Below are 14,117 nucleotides of genomic sequence, written 5' to 3' on the forward strand. Positions count from 1 at the left end.
AATAAATCTGTTGGACTACAACCTGGTGTCGAGTGACTTCCGACCTTGTCCACTCTAGTCCAACACCGGCACTTTCATATCACTCTTCCTCTGCCTGTAAGAGTGTTAAGGGCAGAAACCCTCATAACATTTAAGTATTTAGATGTGCACTTGCAATAGCAAAGCATACAAGGTTATGGAGTGGAAATGGCATTAGATGGTTAGATGGTTGTTCTTGCCTGGTACAGACTCAAATGGGCCAAGAAGCTGTAGACCTCCATGACTCCAAAGCCATAGAAGACAGAGAACAAGAAAGAGAAATACTTGTGGTTTTAATTCCCATCTCTCGTTTATGCCATCTACTACAATAATCCTTCAGTTAATATAGTCTCGGTATTAACTGTCTCACCCCATAAAGGGTTAATGACTTAAAACATTGTATCCAACGTGCCATTCAAGCACTGCTGCCTTTCTACAGCTGCAGCCATCAGGGTGACCCACTGTAGAGAAATTGACAGGTTATTTGAATATTTCATTCAGCTTCTACAGTGCAACTGGGCAAATTGATGCAAATTCAGAGCTGCTACATGGTTTTCACACGGTCACTGCCCACATGTCAAGGGAAGTAATCTTTCCTGTACTTGTGGGTAGTGGGACAAATGCACCCTCTTCCATTTTGCTGATCATGGTTGCTCTCTGTCCTCAAAGCCTGGCTGTCTCACTTTTTCTTTTCCTTTCAGCTGCAGTCTTTATCTTCCCTGCCAATGCTGTTTGCCAAACACATAGAGATTATTCCAATGGGTTTCCTACTGTACCCTCTTACCACTGGACTTCTAATTCTCTAGAGATTTTTCTAATTCATCAACCAAAATGTTAGGACATGAGATTTTTGTCTCTGTTACAATTAGGATTTGACACATCCCCTTAGATGACTGTATCACCCAGAATCCAGTGAAGCAGTGAATCCAGTGAATCATTCTAATTTTGCTGAATTGCTCAATACTTGCAACAGTATAATTTTCCAGCATAGGTGGAGAGAAAGTAGAGGTAACGTTGAGACTAGTGACCATTCTTCCTTCACGGGACTCAAAACATTAATAGTTTCGCTTCACAGATGCTACCAGACCTGCTGATTTTCTCCCACAATTTCTGTTTTCTTGTTTCAGATTTCCAGCATCTGCAGATCTTTAATTTATATAATTCTACATCCTGATTTGTTATACTTTGGTTCTAAGTGCAGAGATCATTTTTAACTGTTTGGCACAAGATTAATAATACTGAGATAGTAACAAATGAGGCCAACTACCATTGGTTATACTGTAGTTGCAAGAGATTAGAAAAAGAGAAAATCTGATTGCAAGCAAGCAATTTTGTTTGTTCACATGGATGTGCTTAGAAATCAATATTTGCATTAGATCAAGAACTTTTTCTGCAAATCTGCTGGGCTGAAGCTGTAAATTATTGCATTTGTGCCAAGTATAGAAACTCCAAAGATCACTAGATTAACTTACGTGTGACATTAGTTGCATGTCTTGTAATGTTAATGCTCCATTCAGCATATTGACTGCAGAAGATTAAATAAACCTAGCGACCACACTGTGTTAATCATTAGCACTAAATCCTTGTACTAATGACGTATGATCATGTATTCCTCAAAGGAGGTCCATGGCTGCAATTCAGAGTGTTTGAAACTGGACTGTAATTTCATATGATCCTTTGTAAAAGGAATTCTTTGTGCAAAATTATACCATTCTGGCAGAACATTGGAAGTGATACAGGCCATTCTTATAAATGACTCACAAGGCGCAAGTCTAATCATAAGGTTCAGATGACGTTACAAACTCGCTCCCAGAGTTTATATTCATTGGCTGAATCATAAAAGGGTAGATAACTTTCATCCTAATTTTAATTGTGCAGCATTCTTTACACTGTATTTAATCATAATTAATTAATTTTAAAATAATTACACCAGACGGAGTTTTGATTTCTCTCCCTCTTTGTCACTTGAAATGCTGACTCCTGCCCAGTTACAGCTTGGACGCAAATAATTCTCTGACTTCACATTGTGCTCTGAAGAAGCAATTAAATTTAGCTGCCCAAATATTCAAGTCATTATATGCACAGGTACAAAAAGTGATCAAAAAAGGCTCCAGACGTTTGGAACATGGAGTGGTGCATCAGTTATACGAAGACCTGGTTATTTGCATTCATCTAGGTTACTGCATTCAATTTTGGGCACAAGACTTTGGGAAATGTATATTGGCCTTCAGAGGGGTAAAGTACAAATTCACCAGAATGATAACACCTCACAGACTCCAATTACTACAGCAATTTAGACACAGCTTAGGTTTGTATTTGCTAGGGTTTACAAGATCAAGAATGATCTAATTGAGATATTTAAAATAATTAATTGCTTTGATAAGAGAAATGAAAATAATTTCCTCTATTGAAGAAATGCAGAACAAGAAGGCATAATTTTAAAATCAGAGATATGTAGGAATGAAGTGAGGAATCATTTCCCACACACATGGTAACACAGCTGTGCACCTCTCCCTCAAAAGACTATGGATGCTGACTCAATAGCTTGCAATCTGTTGCCTTCTGCTTTCTCATGAACCCGGTGGAGACCAGTTCCAAAAACAGGCTCTAATTGTTTGTATATTCAAACACTAATTTTAACACTGACCTCCAATAGGCCTAGAAAAGGGGGTGAACCAAGTATACAATAAATTGTAACAGCGACGTGGATCGTAGCTTTGTTTTTATTGTTGAACATATTGCAGAACAAACCATTGAATGAATAATTGGGATAGACTTTATTTTCTGTTCGTTTGTGGGATATGAGCATTGCTGGCTGGCCAGCATTTCTTGTCTATCCCTAGTTGCCCTCGAGAAGGTGGTAGTGAGCTGCCTCTTGAACCACTGCAGTGCATCTTCTGTGGGTTGACCCACAATGCCATTAGGGAGCGAATTCCAGGATTTTGACCCAGCAGCAGTGAAGGAATGGTGATCTATTTCTCAGTAAGAATGGTGAGTGGCTTGGAGGGGAACTTGAAGGTGCTGGTGTTCCTATATGTCTGCTGCCCTTGTCCTTCTAGAAGGGACGAAGTGGTCATGTGTTTGGAAGATGCTGTCTGAGGATCTTTGGCGAATTTCTGTATCTTGTAGATAGTACACGCTGCTGCTTCTGAGTGTTGGTGGTAGAGTGAGTCAATGCTTATGGATGTAGTGCCAATCAAGCAGGCTGCTTTGCCCTGGAAGATGTCATGCTTCTGGAGTGTTGGTGTGGCTGCACTCATCCAGGCAAGTGGGGAGTATTCCATCACACTCCTGACTTGTGCCTTGTAGATGGTGGACAGGCTTTGAGGAGTCAGGAGGTGAGTTACTGACCACAGTATTCCTAGCTCCTGGCCTGCTCTTGTAGCCACTCTGTTGATGTGGTGAGTCCAGTTGAATTTCTGGTCAATGATAACCCCCAGGATGTTGATTGTGGGAGATTCAGTGATAGTAACACCATCGAATGTCAAGGGGTCGTGGTAAGATTATCTGTTTTTGGTGATGTTCATAATCTGGCATTTGTATGGTGTGGAAGTCACTTCCCACTTGGCAGTCTAAACCTGGATATTGTCCAGATCTTGTTGCATGTGAACATAGACTGCTTCAGTATCTGAGAAGTTACAAATGTGCAGTGTGCAGCACCTATCATTAGTGAACATCCCCACTTCTTACCTTATGATGGAGGGAAGGTCATTGAAGCACTACCCTGAGGAACTCTGCAGAGATATCCTGGAGTGGAGATGATTGGCTTCCAACGACCACAACCATCTTCCTATGTGTCAGGTATGACTCTGGAGAATTTGTCCCCGATACCTGTTGATTCCAGTCTTGCTAGGACTCCTTAATATCACACTCTATTGAAAGCAGCCTTGATATCAAAGACTGTCACTCTCACCTCCCCTCTGGAATTCAGGTCTTTTATCCATGTTTGAACTAAGGCTGTAATGAGGTCAGGAGCTGAGTGGCCCTGGCAGAACCCGAACTGGCTGTCGCTGTGCAGGTGCTGCTTGATAGCACTGTTGATGACACCTTCCATCTCTTTACTGATGATCAAGTGTAGACTGATGGGGCTATAATTGGCTGGGTTGGATTTGTCCTGCTTTTTACGTACAGGACACACTTGGGCAATTTTCTACATTGCCGGGTAGATACCAGTGTTGTAACTGTACTGGAACAGCTTGGCTAGGGGAGCAACAAGTTTTGGAGCACAAGTCTTCGATACTGGAATGTTGTCAGGACCCATAGCCTTTGCAGTACCCAGTGTCTCCAACTGTTTCTTGATATCATGTGGAGTGAATTGAATTTACACTACAGAGATGGAATGCCTCTAGTTGGGTACCTTTTGGTTGTGCTTCTGTGTCAGAGACTGCTGAGTGACAGTTTCCAGGAACGAGGAGGTCACCTGTGAGCAGGAAAAAGAGGAAACCGAGGAACACCCTCTGTTACAGAACTCCTGAAATTGCTCCTGCCCCCTCCTGATTTGGAGAACACCAATTCTAGAGGCTTCCTTCCCCAATTATGGGGAAGTGCTTTGCCTGTCTTGGAATGGTTTGGAATCTCAATTCTGATACCAGTAATAGGTGGAAACAGTGACCCTGCGGCCATGTGATGATTGCATGTCAACCTATTCACTACTAGAAGGGTAGGCCAATCACAGAGTTGATTTTTCCCAATCTGCTTCAGGTACCTTAGATAGTGAATGTCCAAGTGGTTGGATGATTATGGAAAAATACGCAGAAAGCTCAGAAAGCTTGTGGTGAAAGATTGATGAACTAGATGTAAGCTTCTCAGTGAGGTGTTAACTTTATACAGGATAACTCTTGCTCCACCACATATGCTTCAAACGAAGCTTTCAGTGACCTAAATGGACGGCAAAATTTAGAGGCTCTAGATCTGTGGATGGAGCAGGAGAGGGAGAGTTAAAAGAAATGTTTCCTGCTATTTTATTAACATATAACTTCCTCTTTACAAGAATGTCAATAATTGGCAGCTTTTGCAGCCTCACTTTATAGCCCGCAATGTAGTTCAGTTTAAAGCAAAATGGGCACAGCTACGGATGCAGCTGAAATCTCCAACCTGCTCAGTGCAGCTGTCATTCTGTAGTTATTTTTCTACAGTGCATTGGTATCACTTTTAGAGACAGCCCTGACAGAGTTTACAGCGTGATGTTAGAATGAAACCAGAGTTGGTGCCAGAGGCGACACAGCAGGTAGTTATTCCTCGTACACCTGAGACAAGTGTGTACAGCTGCTGCTAGCGTGGGATGCTTCAGAGCCACAGCCAACAACACACCTTTTGTATTGCTGTGTTTCAGCAAAATCATGAATAATCTTCCTTAGGGTCATACTGGATGGAAACACCCCCTTCAGTTAAACCTGTCTGCGCCAACCAGATATCCCAATCTGACTGAGTCCCATTTCCCAGCATTTTGGCCCAAATACCCTTCCTATTCATGTACCTGTCCAGATGCCTTTTAAATATGTAATTGTACTGGCCTCCACCACTTCCTCTGGCAGCTCGTTCCATACTCGCACCACCCTCCTACGTGAAAAAGTTGCCCCTCAGGCTACTTTTAAATCTTTCCCCTGTCACGTTAAACTTCTGCCCTCTAGTTTTGGACTCCCTTACCCTGGGAAAAATACCTTGGCTGTTGACAGTATACATGCCCTTCATGATTTTAAAAACCCCTATAAGATCACCCATCAGCCTCCGACACTCCAGGGGGAAAAAGCCTCACCTTACTCAGCCTCTCCCTAAAACTTAAATCCTACAACTTAAATATCCTTTATATTTAAGGATATAAACTTCAATTCTTGTAAATCTTTTCTGCATCCTCTCAAGTTTAACAACATCCTTCTAAGGCTTGAATGCTTAGATCTGAGGTTTCTGGATTTGGGAGGGCAATATTGGCTGTCTACTCTGGGTGGAGACACTAGATTTTGGCGCAGGAACAGTTTTTGCTGGGTTTTTGTCCTTTTCAGCCTGCTGGGTTAATGACTTCGTACGTTTGAGTTCACTTTTTCATTCAGCAGTCATTGACAGGCAGGACTGCTGGCATAAATTTGCAAGAAGACATTCCACATGTTACAGCTTTTTTTTGTATTCATGATATGTGAGCTTGACATGATAAAGGGTAAGTGATGGTCCTAATTTGGTTTCCCAATGGCAACTGTACACTGCATGCTTTTTTTGTGAAGAATTTTATTACCTTTTATCTACAGTGCATTACTATAAAGTTCTGCTTACAACAGCAGGTTGTGGCTCTCAGCAGACCTTTCCCTTCCCAAAGTTGCATTCCCCTCATCTGAGCATTAAGTGTCTTGGAATGAGGGGCCTCTCCAACCTCTGGCAGACCACAAAAAATCTGCATAGATGTATCTGTCCTTGCATGTTACAATCCTGCCTGCAACTGGGTTAATACCAGTGACAACAAGATGGGGTGCTTGGATGGTCATTAATTTCCATTTAAGGGTCCAAATTAGTGTAATGGCAGGAAGTTTGACCATGGGCCTTCCCAACCATGACTGAATTCTGGTGAAAGTGGAAAGGTGACTGGGTTCAGTTTTTCCACCATCCTGTCCATTTAAATGCCCTTCCTGCCCTTCCAAACATTCTACAGAAGAGGCCACAAATTCCACCCGTCTGGAATGAATCCAAATAGACTTTAATCTGGCTGTTTATTTGGCTTGAGTGGCATGCACTTGAGGAATACTGAACAGGCAGATCCTATGCTCAGTCAGTGCATAAAACTGATGTAAGGTCAGCACTTCCATTTTCTTCCTCAAAACATTTAATCCCTTCCTTCTATTCCACATATCTGCTGGCCAGCACCTTGCTTCGCTTCTCTAACTCCAGTTGCTTCCATGAATTTGTAAGAGACAAAAGCTATCTTGTTCCTTTATAAAATGTCAGATAAATTCTCCTCTTACAGTAATTACTGTGGGAAAGATAAACTGGTTTTCTTAACAGTTTACATTGATTTGACTGTAGAGAATGGAGAGACCATTTCTGAGCTGGACACACCTGAATATTTCCCTGCCTGTACAAGTTGTTCTGCAACTCAAACTTCAATTGTTCTGTTTTACATGATGCCTACAATGGGTTTCAAAACTGCAGCCACTCTGTCGATTAAAACATTGGTTTTAAAACAGCTGGTTTTCATTTCAGTTCCCAGTCTTCAAAAACACAAATTCGAAAGACATGGTCTTACACTACACAATAGCCTCAACTGTGGCCATTCTAATGATTGCCAGTTGCTATTCTCACTCTAGCTGGCAGGAATCTATACATTTGGACTGGAGACCCTGGAAAGGAGAGTGGGGGCTTTCAGAGCCTGGAGGTCTGCCTCAGCACAGCTATGATGGGATGACCTGATTGGTAGGAAATCCATGGCGCCTTGCTCCCAAGTGGCACAAGGTGTATTGCAAGACTTTCTCAAGCTTGTGTGAGACAACCACCAAACTTGAAAAGTGCTGCCCCTTCAGGCTCCAATGTCAGTAACATGCCATGTGAAAGGAAACAGCGGTGGGGGGAGATGGAATCTATTTTGATAAAATTGCTGTTGTAATGTTGAGTAAGGTTTCAGGGAAGTACATCAGAAAGCAGGCAACATATATAGTTTTCTATCAGAGCAGAAGCTACATGCATGATTTAATGTCTTCTGGCCTTTCAAAATAAGTAGAATTTTCATAACTTGAGAATGTATGTGGTGTTTACATTGCTGCTTTACTCAAACAGTGAGGGAAGATGTTTGTAGATGGGCCTGTGCTAGCAGGAGGTGAGGTTGGAAGAGGACGGGAGATGTCACCCCATGAGATTTAGCTACCAACTGCTGATGGAAGTTGTGACCAGTTGTGGATGCAAAAGGCCATTAGACTGACAATAACTATTGGATTGGCTCCTGGTCCGCTGAACAGCTTTTGGGTGTGAACAAGGGTAGGCCTTTGAAATTCTGAAGATGCTGTTGTCTCTCTCCAGTAAAATACCTCAAGCCTGAAGAAAGCCAGTATATTTTCTCCCAGCAGTTGCTGTAAGCTGTTACTATTAATCAATAAGTCAGCAACTTTGCAAAAGATGCTGGAAGCAAATGTTTCACCAGTGCTGAGATGAGATGGTCCTATCTCACATTCCCACCTGCAATTGGCACAGTTTCCACTTCTGATTCTTTTTCCTCTCTGAGCCACCAACCATCACAAGTGATGTAATTACAGAATGAAATCACTTTAATGGTTTACATAAGTGCTTGTAAGCTCAGCCATGCAGGGTGAAACTGCTGCATCTGTAAATATCGGCAGGCTTAGCATAAGCAACAGGATCATCAATTGGAAGGCAACAGAACTCTTCATTAGAATGGCAGAGCAGTCTCTAAGCACACCCTCAGCATTTGACTGCAGTTTCCCTCAGGGAAGGCATTTGCCTTCCCTGATAGGTTAGCATGGCAACAAGAGGAGCTGAGGACCCAAAACAAAAATTGATGGAAAGAAAGCAACGTCTTTAGTTTTGCTTGTGATCAGAGATAATGGGAACTGCGGATGCTGGAGAATCCAAGATAACAAAGTGTGGGGCTGCATGAACACAGTACGCCAAGCAGCATCTTAGGAGCACAAAAGTTGACGTTTCGGGCCTAGCCCTTCATCAGAAAATAGGCCTGAAACGTCAGCTTTTGTGCTTCTAAGATGCTGCTTGGCCTGCTGTGTTCATCCAGCCCCACACTTTGTTATCTTTAGTTTTGCTGTTCTCTTGAGAATTGGAAGGGAATAAGAGAGCTCCTGAAGACCACTTGAAGAGACCTTGAGGCTCTCTTTGCCTCCTCCACCTCCTTTAATGTTCCTCTGCTACTACCCCACCTCTAGCTAATCATTACTAAATTGAAGGATGATCCTTTGGATTCCCAGCAGTGTTCTCATATGGCTCGAAATCCTGCTTCTGCCTGCTATCTGGTTAGCAATTTAGGTTTAGGTGGGAGAATGATCAGACCAATATTGATAAGGCCCATGGGCAAATAGTGACTCCTAAATCTCTTTTCTTAACACCCCATCCACCCTGCAAACGCTGGATAGTTTTCTCTTGCACAGTGCAGCTCTGAGATGAATGTTGCCTAGAAATCAGGACATTGTGCATTACTCTCCTGCGATACAAACCTGATTTTACATTCATATTCATATTTTACAACAACAAAAATGCTCTTTCGCTTGAAAGAAGTTGTCTCAAGAGCACTTGAATTGAATGGTCACAATTCAATATTTTTATTTGTAAGAAGCAAAATGTTGAGTAGTAAATACCACATCCACGTATTCTCATCATGATGAGTTTTAAGTATGCAGAAAAAGAACTGAAATTGTGGAGCTACAGCAATGTGGGTCCCACCAATGAATGACTCAATGGTTCCAGGTTAGGTGTTTAACCTGTATCTACACATGAGCTCCTACTGAAATGTTGACTTTAATACGGTAATATGTTGCTGTGAAGTAGTGTTTCCATGGTCACCATTATCGAGCTTCTTTGTAGAATTACTGTCAAAGACTCCTGGAGCATAAAAAATGGCTTGGTAACAAGTTATATGTTTCACATGCTCCTCACAAGTGGAGACAATGATGAGGTAATGGGCCAGTGTTGGCTGTCAAAATAAAGGTAAGGCTAATGGTATTCTCCGTTATTTATCAGTAAATGGTACTGCAACAGTGAAGAGGAGATGCATGGTTAACTGTTAAGTCCAGTAGTCTCGGTCTGAGTTCTGCTATTAGCTTCCCTGCTTGTTTTGGGGACTTGTTTTATTTGCCCATTAATTGCTCCTTGAATTTACTACAGAAAGTGAATATTAGGAGGCTCCCTGGTCCTAAAAATTACGCAGTGTCTCATCACTTCAGGTTATAAATTGTTTCAGGAGACTTAAAATTGAGGAATTTTACATTTTTTTTCATTTCTGGCTATTTCTCTCACTCCATCTTAATTCCCATCTTTCCTCCCCTTTCATCATTTCCAATACTTCTGATTTGACATTGAATGCTCTTCCTTCAACACATTGTCTATTCGGTTTATTTCCAAATCCTTAAATCTTATCACTTAAGAAAAATATATTCAGCTTGTTGTCCTATTCACGCTCAGTCCAAATTATCTGTTCACTTTCCACATCATTCACAGCTTCCTCCTTCAATGACTTAATAGGAAAAAAATGTTTTGAGCTGAAGGGCAGATGGAAATGTGTATCTAATGGCAAATGCTTTGGATACTCTGTTCAACAAAGTCTGGCATATTCGTTTTAATCCCAGTGTCTCAAATATAAAGTGTTCTACTTTAGGAATATATTATTGTTTTTGTAGTCCTATGAAAATTCTAATGGTAATCATACTAACCATTTTTTATTACTTTGAATGTATGCAGAGTTTGTACACTGTGCTGAATGAGGCGATTTTAATAAGTATCAGTGAATTTGATGTTGGTCCTATTAAACATCTGCTAATTTAGAATGATTTTGTCTTGCAGGATATTGGTGTTTTGCATTTTGTGCCCGAATTTCTCTGACTGTGGCAGACGTGCTATAAATTCGTATTGAACTGGTGAGTATAGTGTTTGGTCTTGTGTCTTTGTGAAATGTAAAGGTGATCAAATACTACTCTGAGGCTTTACATATCTATTGGATGCTCTACATCAATATTAAACACTGATAGATGGTTTGTCAAGATTCAAGACAAAAGCAACGTTATTTTTGGTTGTTTCTTGCTTTTCACCTTTTTTAAAATGATATGATTTGGATTTATATGTAATTCCTACAAGTCATACTTGACATTTATGGCATGTTGTTTGTTTCTGGTTTGCAACCAACATATTTTCAACTGAAAGTTTTATTGACATAGACAAAATTGAGCTCAGAGCAGTGTTACCTAGCAACGTTTAAGATTTGCCAGCGTGTAATGCTTGTTTCTTTTTCTTAATTGCATGTGACAGAACTATAGAAAAAATCCTGCAGAAAACAAAGGATGTTAGATCTTGCTCTGCAATTTTCTCCCCATATTGCCTGAGGGAACTGACCCATTCATTGAGCTTGAGCTACCCTTCTCCACACTGGAACACAGCACCCCTCCCTATGTTTGAATTGTGATTTCACAGAGCACAGACTGAATCTTTTGTTCTGGAGTCACGACCCTGACATTGGGTGCTTGCCCAATGTTGCGCTCCTGTGTGAAGTGATTCATTATTGCATGTATAGGTCCCTTAGCAGGAGTCAGGATGTAGGGCAGAATAGAAATCAGGAGATAGAAAGGCACTATTACAACAATCATGGGGATTCTTCAACATATGGGTGGACTGGGAAAATTAGGTCAGTAGCGGAGCTCAAGAAAAGGAATTCATGGAACATATACAACATTTTTTTGGAACAGCTTGTGGTGGAGCCCACTAGGAAACAGCAATTCTGGATTTGGTGATGTGTAATGAAGCAAGATTTGATTAGGGAATTAAGGCAAATGTACCCCTTGGGGGGCAGTGACCATAATATGATAAACTGCAGGGTGAATTCTGAGAGGGAGAAACTAAAATCAGAAGTAACAGTATTAAAATTGAGTAAAAATAACAAAGATATGCTAAACGGAATTGATTTCAAACAAATCTAGCAACTCAAGACTAGCATCCATGAGGCACTGTGGGCCATCAACAGCGGCAGCATTGTACTCCACAATCTGCAACCTCATGGCCCAGCATATCCCTCACTCAACCACTATCATCAAGCCGGGTCTCAACCTTTGGTTCAGTGGAAAGTGGAGGAGGGCATACCATGAGCTGCAGCAGGCATACCTAAAAAATAAGGTGAAGCTACCTAATAGGACTGTTTTCCTGACAAACAACATAAACAGCAAGTGATAGACAGAGCTAAGTGATCCCACAACCATCAGATCAGACCTAAGTTCTGCAGTCTGGCCAGATCCAGTTGTGAATGGTGGTGAACAATTAAACATCTCACCGGAAGAGGAGGAGGATCCACAAGTACTCTTCCTCAATAATGGAAGAGCCCAACACATCAGTGCAAAATATGAAGCTGAAGCATTCACAGCAATCTTCAACCAGATGTGGCAAGTGGGTGATCCATCTCGGCCTCTTCCGGTGGCCTTAGCATTACAGATACCAGTCTTTAACCAATTTTATTCACTTCATGTGATATCAAGAAATGGTTGGAGGAAGACTGTTAGCCCTGACAACATTCCAGCAAGTGTATTGAAGAGTCATGCTCCAGAACTTGTTGCTCCCATAGCCAAGCCCTACAAGTGCACAAAAATGGTGGAGGAACTGAATAGATACTTTGCATCAGTCTTCAGTGGAAGACTGTGTCACAGCAGAAGTGAGTGTAATGGCCATCACTAAGGAGAAAGTGCTGGGAAAGCTGAAAGGCCTGAAGGTAGATATATCACCCTTACTGGATGGACTACAGCACACGGTTCTGAAGGAGATAGCTGCAAACATTGTGGAGGCATCAGTGGTGATCTTTCAGGAAACATTAGAGTCAAGGAGGGTCCTACAGGACTGGAAGATGTCTAATGCAATGCCGCTATATAAGAAGGAAGGGGCGCAGTTGTAGGTTGGTTAGCCTGATCTTGGTCATTGGTAAGATTTTAGAGCCCATTATTAAAGGGAAAAGGACAAAGAACAGCACGGCATACCTTTTTTGCTTCCACATGGTCCATTTCCCTCTATTCCCAGTTTTCATTGTATCTGCTTCTACCATCTCCTCTGGCGGCATTTCTAGGCACTTGCTACTCTCTTCAAAAAAAAACTTGTCTCTCACACCTCCTTTAAACTATTCCTCTTTTACCTTCAACCCATGTCCTCTTGGAATTGATATATGTACCCTGGAGAAAAGACTCCGACTATCCATTCCATCTCTGTCTCTCATAAGTTTATAAATCTCTATAAATTCACCGTTCATCCTCCAATGTTAAAGTGAAAACAGACTGAGTTTTCCCAATCTCTGCTCAATGCTAATACCTTACAAACCAGTCCACATCTGGTAAACCATTCCCGCACCCCCTCTAAAGCCTCCACATCATTCTGCTACTTTGAGAACGGTATGCAATATTCTAAATATGGCCTAACAAACGTTCTGTACAGTTGCAACATGACTTGCCAATTTTTATACATTATGCTCCGACTGATGAAGGCAAGTGTGCCATAAACCTTTTTGACCACCTTATCCGCTTGTGTTGCCACTTTCCAGGAACAGCAGAACTTTGTGTAGGTCTCTGTATATTAACCCTTCTAAGAACTCTGTCATGTATTGTAAACATTCCACCTGTATTAGATCTACCAAAATGCATTTGTCCAAATTAAATTCCACCTGCCATTTCTCTGCCCAAGTCTCCAGCTAATCTGTATCCTCTGGCAATCCTCCTCACTATCTGCAGTTGCCCCAACCTTTGTTCATCTGTAAACTTACTAATCAGACCAACTACATCCCTCTCCAATTCATTTATGGGTCTTAGAAATGATCTGTGCTGAACACCACTGGTCACAGACCTCCAGTAGAAAAACACCTATCCATCATGGGCCTCCTGCAGTGTCACAATGATGCCACCCGAAGGCTGCAGGAACAGCAACTCATATTCCGCTTGGGAACCCTGCAGCCCAATGGTATCAATGTGGACTTCACCAGCTTCAAAATCTCCCCTTCCCCCACCGCATCCCAAAACCATCCCAGTTCGTCCCCTGCCCCCACTGCACCACACAACCAGCCCAGCTCTTCCCCTCCACCCACTGCATCCCAAAACCAGTCCAACCTGTCTCTGCTTCCCTAACCTGTTCTTCCTCTCACCCATCCCTTCCTCCCACCCCAAGCCGCACCTCCAGCTCCTACCTACTAACCTCATCCCACCTCCTTGACCTGTCCGTCTTCCCTGGACTGACCTATCCCCTCCCTACCTCCCCACCTATACTCTCCTCTCCACCTATCTTTTCTCTCCATCTTCGGTCCGCCTCCCCCCTCTCCCTATTTATTCCAGAACCCTGTCCCCATCCCCCTCTCTGATGAAGGGTCTAGGCCCGAAACGTCAGCTTTTGTGCTCCTGAGATGCTGCTGGGCCTGCTGTGTTCTTCCA

At 42.2% G+C, this 14,117-nt stretch overlaps 1 protein-coding gene across 11 annotated transcripts in view; it reads left to right on the top strand.

Moving 5' to 3' along the window:
* Window positions 1–14,117, top strand: part of LOC125451998 (neurocalcin-delta) — a 302,863-nt gene that overhangs the window by 174,888 nt on the left and 113,858 nt on the right. For 9 of the 11 annotated variants that reach the window (XR_009445749.1, XM_059645987.1, XM_059645988.1 and 6 more), the window contains one exon: window positions 10,519–10,592. The gene's annotated coding sequence lies outside the window, so the exon portion shown is untranslated. Of the gene's footprint in view, window positions 1–9,642; window positions 9,667–10,518; window positions 10,593–14,117 lie in introns of those variants that run through there. The other 2 variants (XM_059645994.1, XM_059645995.1) reach the window with 2 other exon arrangements.

The sequence above is a fragment of the Stegostoma tigrinum genome, chromosome 5 (assembly GCF_030684315.1).
Source record: "Stegostoma tigrinum isolate sSteTig4 chromosome 5, sSteTig4.hap1, whole genome shotgun sequence".
Taxonomy (NCBI): Eukaryota; Metazoa; Chordata; class Chondrichthyes; order Orectolobiformes; family Stegostomatidae; genus Stegostoma; species Stegostoma tigrinum.